The sequence below is a fragment of the Anas platyrhynchos genome, chromosome 3, assembly GCF_047663525.1.
Source record: "Anas platyrhynchos isolate ZD024472 breed Pekin duck chromosome 3, IASCAAS_PekinDuck_T2T, whole genome shotgun sequence".
Lineage (NCBI taxonomy): Eukaryota > Metazoa > Chordata > Aves > Anseriformes > Anatidae > Anas > Anas platyrhynchos.
This window is the reverse complement of record NC_092589.1, coordinates 105,373,129-105,381,893: the sequence shown is the minus strand read 5'-3', so window position 1 is coordinate 105,381,893 and position 8,765 is coordinate 105,373,129.

Sequence of the window (8,765 nt, the reverse complement as noted above, 5' to 3'; positions counted from 1 at the left end):
GCCTCACAGGGCCACCACCAAGGGACTCAAAGGGACAGGGGAAAAGCCACTGAAACTGCTGCCAGGAACAACAGATATGAACAGCACTGTGTAGATGGATAGCACTGTATATATGAATAAAAGTGCCCAGCACTTAATTATATTAGGGAGAACTGAGGTAGAATCTGGGTCACTTCCATTATTTTAGGGATCTCTCTCTCATTATACAAATGCACATGGAATTAACCCGTTCACTCCAAATGCAATTTTCATCTCAATTTAAAAAAAAAAAAAAAAAAGGCCAAAAACTTTCCACAGATTGCTGTATGGGAATTCACCTATTTTATGATGCAGGTGTTATTTTGGCAAGTGCTTAAATCAAGAATTAGGCTGATGGGGGAACCAAAACCAGCTTAATCCTCCCCTCAATCTGGGGATCTTTGATACAGCATGCCTACTATACGCAGACTGTTGTTGTATTTTGCCTCTTGACTTAATTAAAATCTCTTTTACGAGATGCTCTATTAGTAACTACTACTTTCCCCATCCTAAAATGAGCCATCTCGTCTAGTACAGTAATTACAACAACATCACTGAATCTGTATTCACAGCCTGTTTTTAAATAGTTCCCGTTTCTAAGCGGAGACTGAAGATGTTTGTGGGTAGAAATGCTTATACTCTGTGTCCCGGGCTATATTCAGGCAGAAATGCATGGATCACACAGCAAACCCCTTAACAGGAAAACAATGTGCCAGTAAATGACACACCCAAACTTTGCAGTCACGGGGCATTGTCCTCAGCCCTGCAAGGCTGCCACCATCCCAAGAAGCACACTAGTATACAAACAGCATTTTTTTTCCAGATGGAAACGGGTTGAAAGCAGCCCTTTCAAGCTAGGAAAGGGACTGAGCTGCCTTGGTTGGACCTTCTAGACCCAAGGACTGGTCCCAGATCTGCAGCTGACTGATAGCACAACCACGGGTGACCCCACTGTGCTGTACAAAAGTTTCCTCCCCAGTATTTTCCTTGCATTTCATTACATGAGGAAACCAAAGCCAACAGATCATCGTTTTGGTAATGACTATGAAGTGCTTGGCACAAGCTACAGCCGAATTGCACGAGGAGCTTTTCCAGGTGATAGGGGATGACAGAGGCTGACAGTACTCCAAAACGTCAGCGGTTACGCAGGCTCCGCGTTACACCCAAGCCAGCTGTCTTCACTTGATAGCATCACCTGCAATCCACGGCTCCTGCTTCTTCAAAGCACCTCTACGTTCGCTCTGCTGGTGCCGTTGTGACATTAGGGAGAGGAGGAGGACGTGACTTTCTGGCTTTTGTAACCTGTTGCCACTCTGAGGAGCGCTGAGCAGAAGTGATGGCTGGCTCCCATCACGCCCAGCTCTGGAATCACGAGCAGCCGGGACATGCCTTTAGTGCTTGGCCTCGACCCATCACTGGGACACGTATTCCTCTTACCCCATCGCTCCCTGCCAGCTGCTCACGCCACAGGCCAAGAAAGCTTTACCTATGATTAAAAAGGAGAACTTCAGGTACAAAAGGCAAAAAGCCACTGAAAATAGAAAAAAAGGAAGGAAAAAGGAAAGTTCAGTGCCTGTGCCTGACATCTCAGAATAACAGCAAACTCATTAGGGAAAAGTGCAGAGGAAGGCAGACCGTGCTTTTTCATAACAGCCTAACTCTCTCTTTTTTTTTGAAAGAAACTGAAATCCTTGTTAGTCGTTGCAATCTGAACCCTGCTCACATAGCCTCCCTTGCATCCCTCCTAGCTCTGCTGTGGCTGATCACTAACACGATGCCAAAGTCTAATCTAGGCTTTTTCTGTATTCAAAGGCACTTGCTTGATAACTAACAGTGTATCTCCGAATATACACATCTGTATGTGGTTTTTATATATACACAAAACTTTAATTCACTCCTCTGGTTCTTGGTCCCATTGCCCCCAGCCTCATCTCTTCTGTTGGCTCCTTTAATAAGCAATGATTTTTTCATACGAGAGACAGATGAGGATGCAATGAGACCACCATAATCACAAGAGATTAATTATCTGGGATTTAGATACCTGTTCCTAACAGATGACTCACACGAAGAACTCCAGAGAAAGGATGGAAAAGCTCAAATCCTGGGTTATCTGGGGTGTGGGGGAGCTTCTTGCTCAGTGAATGCTCAATGACAAATTTTTATCATGCGTATTTGAAGTAAAATCTATAACATGCTAATCTCCTATATCATGGACAGAACTAAACCACATCATTTCAGCAGTCCATCAGTTTGGTCTTTGCATTTTTTCCCCTCTCTTTGCATTCCAATCCATTGCAAACTGTACAAATTATGTTTTGCAGCATCTCTCTTAATCCAAGTTACACAAAGAAGAAAAACAGACACCCCAAGCACAAACTGCCATGGGGTTGTGGCTGGAGGAAAACAAGAAAGCTGCTGGTTTTAAATTTATTTTATATTTTTTTAATTTTTTTTTGATGTGACATGGTTGTGTTACCACTGCATCCTGCTCTCCCTCAGCCCAGCCAGTTGCTCTCGGGGTTTATTAATCTCTCTGCAGCTACTGGGGGAAGTGAGCGTTTCTGCCTGGGTTGAGAGCAGTCGCTATTGCATCCTCCACGCTGTGCATTGCATCCGACTCCCTTCATCACCGACTTATCTTGGGAAGAATTTCCATTAAAAACAAAGAAAAAAATGAAAAAAGAAAACAAAACCAGAAAACCTTGACTTTGTAGTAGGGATGAACTAGAATTAGAACTGTAAATTCTGGCCTTTGTTAGTTCTCATTGGCAAAAGGGCATCCAAATTAAATTCCTGAAGTATACAGGAAAAGATGAGGCTGTTTTCTGGCACCTTTTGAAGTAACAGTACTGTAAGAAACATGGATTGGGTAAGATTCCTGCATTGTCAAAAACTCAGCCTAAACCTCAAATACCTCGGTTTTTATAGAGAGCCTGTAACAATAGTGCCTGGGTTCCTGCCAAATATTCTGGGGACATTTTATGGACTGGAAATTGAGAGATGGAAACCAATTAATTTTTCCAAGCTTAAAAAAAGACTGTGACAGAGCCGAGCACTGATTTGAGATGGGAGTCTCAACATGCTGCCTAATTGCAAGCCTATCTTCCCCCCTCAGGCCCCAGCTTTCTATAGCTTTCTGCTATTTCCTCGCTTACCCACCTCTAAGATGCTTTTCTTCCCTCATTCCCATCAGATAATTTATGATGCTTTCAAATTTTTACTGCTCGAAGTCAGGGAACACCATCCCTGGACCTCACAAATTTAGTGCCTGAATTTGTTTCAGGAATAAGAATAACACAATGTTGTATACATTTGCAGAACTAAGATATTTCTGCCATCTATTTCTTTGAAGCTTTTATTGCTCTTTCCCTCAAAAATTATTCACTGTGGCAGCAATGGAAGAAAATGCTTTCTCCTCATTCCACTTCGTATAAGAAAGTGAGAAACGGAACAATTGCAGTGAGGTAAGCAGACCCTGAGATATGCTGGTCAAGCACCTACAATCTAACAAATACAGGAGCTAATTAAATCAGCCTTCATTTTCTAGGCTTATTCTGTACCTCTAGAAATGCTTCATTTGTTATGAAGGGAGAAAATGAAATGGAAATGGAAAGGAACAAGAAAACTCCCCACTACAGCAAGCTACAATTTCTTCTAAAAACAACAAAAAGTATTTATACCTTTTACATCCTGTTCTCATCTTCACAGAAGCAAAATTTGGGGGTTAAGAGATCTTAAAGCTCCCTCAATGGCACCTTGAATCTTTCCATTGTTAAAATGTTAGAGAATTGTCATTTTTCCTTAAAATTGAGACAGCTGTTTGTGGAGAGCAGGGATTTTTTTTAATTTTTATTTTTATATATATATATTTTTATGGATACAGAAGTATCCAGAGCTTCTTTCCACTCTCCTGGCTTTTAAAATCAATATTTTAAGTACTTGCTATTTTCTAGAGAAATCATATCAGCAGCATTTTCAAATTTCCAGTGCTGGTTTCCTATAGCCCAAAATTTCACTTACTGACCTTTGGCTTAGTTCTCCAAAAAGTGGAAGCCATGTGGTTTCTCCAAAACATTTGTTTTGTGGAGCAGAGAACATCTTGTTCCTGCCCTGTTTTAGCACGGGCAACAGATTGTCAGCATGAGGTGGTCCTTGTAAATGCAGGAATTGTCGTTCATCCAGGTTTGCACTTTATGGAGTTATCATTCAGAGGTAATTCCAATGAGTGCATGTAAATGGCAAGGAAGTCTTATACAGTCCAAGCCCCTCCTTTCTATTGACTGTTTATTAAATTGGGTATGAGTCCAAAGCAGAGGAGGGTTACATAAAGGGATTTTCTAATAAAGTGGCAGCTGTACTGGTACAGTTAGGGGAACCTTGAGGTCCAAACTTTCTGCAGTGTAAAATTCAGCCTCTACAGAAATGCTGGGCAACAGCAGAAGTCCCAGGGTTTTTGCATCAAAGGTGACCTCGTGCCTGGTTTTGCCTCCAACCCTGTCCCCTTCAACAACTGCCTTGGACCTGCTTTTGGAGTGCAAGCAACAGCAATGCCACGGCTCTGGGCACCCACAGAACATGCATACCTCTGATGGGTGGAAATAAAAAACAACCAGAGCAAGAGAGAGGTAAACCACTGATTCCTGAAGGGCTGGTTAGGGACTGACACTATTCAGAAAAGTCATTTTAGGCAAAGCTTTCCTAAATTGATTTATTTAGAAAGGATGTTCAGTTGCAAAGCAACTTGTTCAGGTAACTAAGAGCATTCATTCGGTGAAGAGCATTATGGTGAACCCAAAGTGTTAATATGGAGAGAAAAGAAAAAAGAATTGTGAACTCTGTCAAATGTCTACATGTGTGTATACGTAATTTTGGAAGCAGAGGAGAGAAGGGGAGAAAGCACATTTGTCAAAAGTGAAACAATCAAGCCTTGTGTAGAAAGGTGGTTGGGTATAGTCTAGGGAAGATCTCACATCGGCCTACGTTATCATGGAAGGTGCACTTTGCTGAATTCAACATATGTAATAATAAAGACATTTTCTGATGGAAGACAGGGAGCTAGTTTTCCAAAAACTGCGAGCTACACCCACAAACAACTGTTGACGTTTAAAAAAGCATTGTGCATATAAAATGCCGTTCTGAAAGCCTGAAGATTTCCATTCCAGTCTTTCAGAAGACATAACAAAGGGAAATAAGCTTAAAAAAAGCAGCTGCACATTTTAGGCCAAAATGTTGACCCCGTCCTCCTCTAAACACATTTAAATTGCTTGTCTTCACCAGATCCTCAAATTCAGGTTTGTTACAAAAACAAGCAAACAAACAAACTCAATTTCAAGGAGGCCAAGAGAATATAAGTTATGACACAGGTACTTCAGTGTAAAGAAGAAATAATTGCCCTTAGTTTGTGTTACCCAAATAAGTGTGCAGCTACCAGATTCAAGTGACATGAAAGGAAAAAAAGATCAATGCTTAAGAGAGATGCCTAAAATATAAAACAAAACTCTCTGAAAACCGAACAGCTGAGGAGGAGAACGTATTCATTTTCTGAAAAGGCTGTTCTTAGCCTGCAGTTACTGAATCACAATCCAAGTATCCTGAATTATCTTTAATTGGCTCAGCATTATCAGGCCTTTACCAGAACGCTGACTCCTCACCCCTCAGCCACAACTCCACAGACATATACAGAAGACCTTTTCATCATTTTGGGTGCGGCATTGCAATAAGAAGGTTAGAAATGGCTGGCATTTCAACCCTGCCAGCTTGGATCATCACCAGGCTGCAACGCAGTCAGAGTGAGAAAAAAAAAAAAATGTCAAAAAGAGGAGTTTTACTGAGCAGGATGTGGTCCCAGAATGGTTTAGTAACTACGTGGAAAAGCTATTCAGCGAGAGCAATGGATTTAGCCCCAAATGGGGTGTTTCTTATGGGGATTTTGTCTGTTTTTTGTTTCTCTTTCTTCCTCAACCCCAAGACCCATGCTCAGGGAAGATGCTGCACAGATTTTCCAGAAGGTACTTTTTCTGCAAGCCCAGTAGAGTCTTGCCCACTGAATTGACAACCCATGTCCTCAAGAGCTCACCATCACACTGTTACTCTGCCCGGTGACCCAGCACATGCAGCAGGTCAGGAGTTTGAACACCCTTAGCATGCAAAACAAGTCAAGATGCTTCAGGACGTGTTGTGTGTGCCTCGGAGAACTAACCTGGGAGGACCTTGGCTTCAAAAGTTGCACTCCCGTGCTGTGGCATCCTGCTTGGTCCTTGTCCCTGAGACGCAGTGAAACCATCCCCTCTCAGCTCAGAGCAGCTGTTCTCTGCTGCTGCACAGCTTTTTCTATAGCAAACCTGTGTGCTGCAGTGAAACCACATGGTAGCAAGCCACTGATGATGTGACAGATGGTTCACCACAAAATGGTGAAAACTAAGAGAGGGATCTAATGTGAACACTCGAAAACACCAAGAGAGCCTCATCTCTCTAAGGCTATGCTTTACTTGAGAAAAAAAAAAAATAAGCTTTTATGTAGAGAATCTCAAGTATGTCAAACAAGATAGAATGAAATGGATGGAAACAGATCTCTTCCTTGCCATCCTTACCCTTGCAGGGCAGATGCCAGCTCCTGAGTTGACTTTTGATCAATTCAATAGGGCTTCTAGTTTGCAGCCAGCCCCATACTGTCTTTCTGAGCCCTAAGGAGAACTCCAACTTTCCCTCTTTTCTGAAGTCCAGCTAGGATCATGCTTTTCTCAGGAGTTTCTCAGTGACTTTGACTGTCTTCCTGGCCCCCTGGGAGGCCCTGTTGAACACATGCCTTCCATGGGTGCACACAGAATCAGAATCATGATGTGCCCTGCTACCACGTGCCTTTTCCCAAAAAGTCTTCGCACCTCACCCAGGATCAGCAGCCAGAACAAGGCAACCAAGGAGCCTTCCTCCCTGTAGCCCAACTATGAACTTCTGACAAAGGACAGGATCAAACACAAGAAGTTACAAACCAAAAGTCAACCACATCCCGCTCTGCCCACAGCCAAGCTCTCAGGAACAGGGAGCCATCCCCTGCAGCTCTCTGCTCCTGCCATTTGAAGATTAATACATTTTTTAGACATGTTTCTATGGGAACAAGGCTTAAAGGAGTCACACTGCCTCTTCTCATCTCCTCCTAATAACTTCCACAGCCTTTGGCTCATCCCAACCATAAGTTGGCAGAAGAAGCGCAAGACTCAGACGTAATCTAGTTCCTCAAACTTCATGAGCACAGGGGACCGAGAGAGTAGCGTGGAGAGAAAGTGTATTTTAAATGCCTTGATGGCTGAAAAAGCAGTAGCCCAAGCTCACACATTCAGCACCAACTACGTTATGAGGTCCCTCTCTTCCCTAGGAGGAAGGCAACTATTGGTGTCAACTGTTGACTAGCAGACAAATCCACAGGAAACCAGGCTCCACCAGCATTTTTATTTGTGGGTTTTGTTTTTTTTTTTTGGTTGGTTGCTTGTTTGTTCATTTGTTTCTCTTCTTATAAGTAGAAATATGAACAACACTTCATTTGGGAAATCTTGATGGATGAAAGGTTAGGCTGATTGTCTTCAATTGCTGGTGAAAAGGGCTTCTCCTCTAGTCTTTAATCATTTTTTTTTTTCTCAAGATTTTTATTTGGATTTTGGAGTAGTATTTTCCGTATCTGTACAAACATTTTCAAACAAACTTGCATGGATACACCCTTTCTTTTGCCATGGTGACGTTACAAGACAGTTAAAACTGGAAACATCTGGGGGAAAATCTGTATATTGTTGCTATTCCAGTGTTGTAATCCTGGTTCCAGCCAAGCCCCTGGTGGTTTCACTATAGGCTGTAATGGGGTTAGAATTGCAGTTCTGCTGCATAAGGTTCACTAGTGTTCACAGTTACGGCTTTGGAAATTGCAGAATTGAATCCCAAATGAACTAAGTAAAGTATCGCTACAAACTGCTATCAAAATAACTTTGACTTCACACAGAGGTTTCTAATTTTACCAAAGAATAAGGTTTTATTTTCAGGTGAGTGACCCATGTCATAAAGAAGGTAGAAGGTAATAGGAAATATATTTTAACTGCATTGTTCACCTGGGGGTGCTAGGAAGGTATAAGGACAGGGCGTAAGTGGTATTTTCCCCTATGGCAAGTTCTCAGCTGAAGGAACAACTGGAGCGTAACTGAACAAAGGCATAAAAGCTCCGCTAAGTCCAATGGATATTGTGCCTCTCAGTAATTTAGTGTGCTTAAAATGGAGAATCCCTTCTACATTAGGAAAGAAAGTTACCAGCTTGCTGACTGAAGAGATTTGAGGCTTGACCCTGTTGCATACTCTTTATGGGATGGTAAAATGAGAGCATCCAGGAAGCCAGACCCTCCCAATGTGCTCAGAGCCACTTTAACCACAGCAGGAGCTGGCTGCAGCCCCTTCTATCAGCAGCCTCGGGCATAAGATTTGGCGTTGACTAGCAAGAGCCCAAACTGGCAGCTTACCTTTTGCAGTGCACCACTTGCTGGTTGCTCCGTGTGAGCTTCTGCATCAGGCACCACTGCAGAAGCCCCAGGTACGGTGCTCAGGGCAGGTTCCTGGCCTTTCCCGGCCCAAGAGCTGCTGTTCACAGTCCTCGTATCACTTGTGCCATCATGATTCACTCCTGTCTGTCAGCATCCCAATTAATTACGTTAACTCCTGTTGTATATATTGCTAAACAGTGGCATCCCAGTCAGGTTAGACGTTTTTTCTTG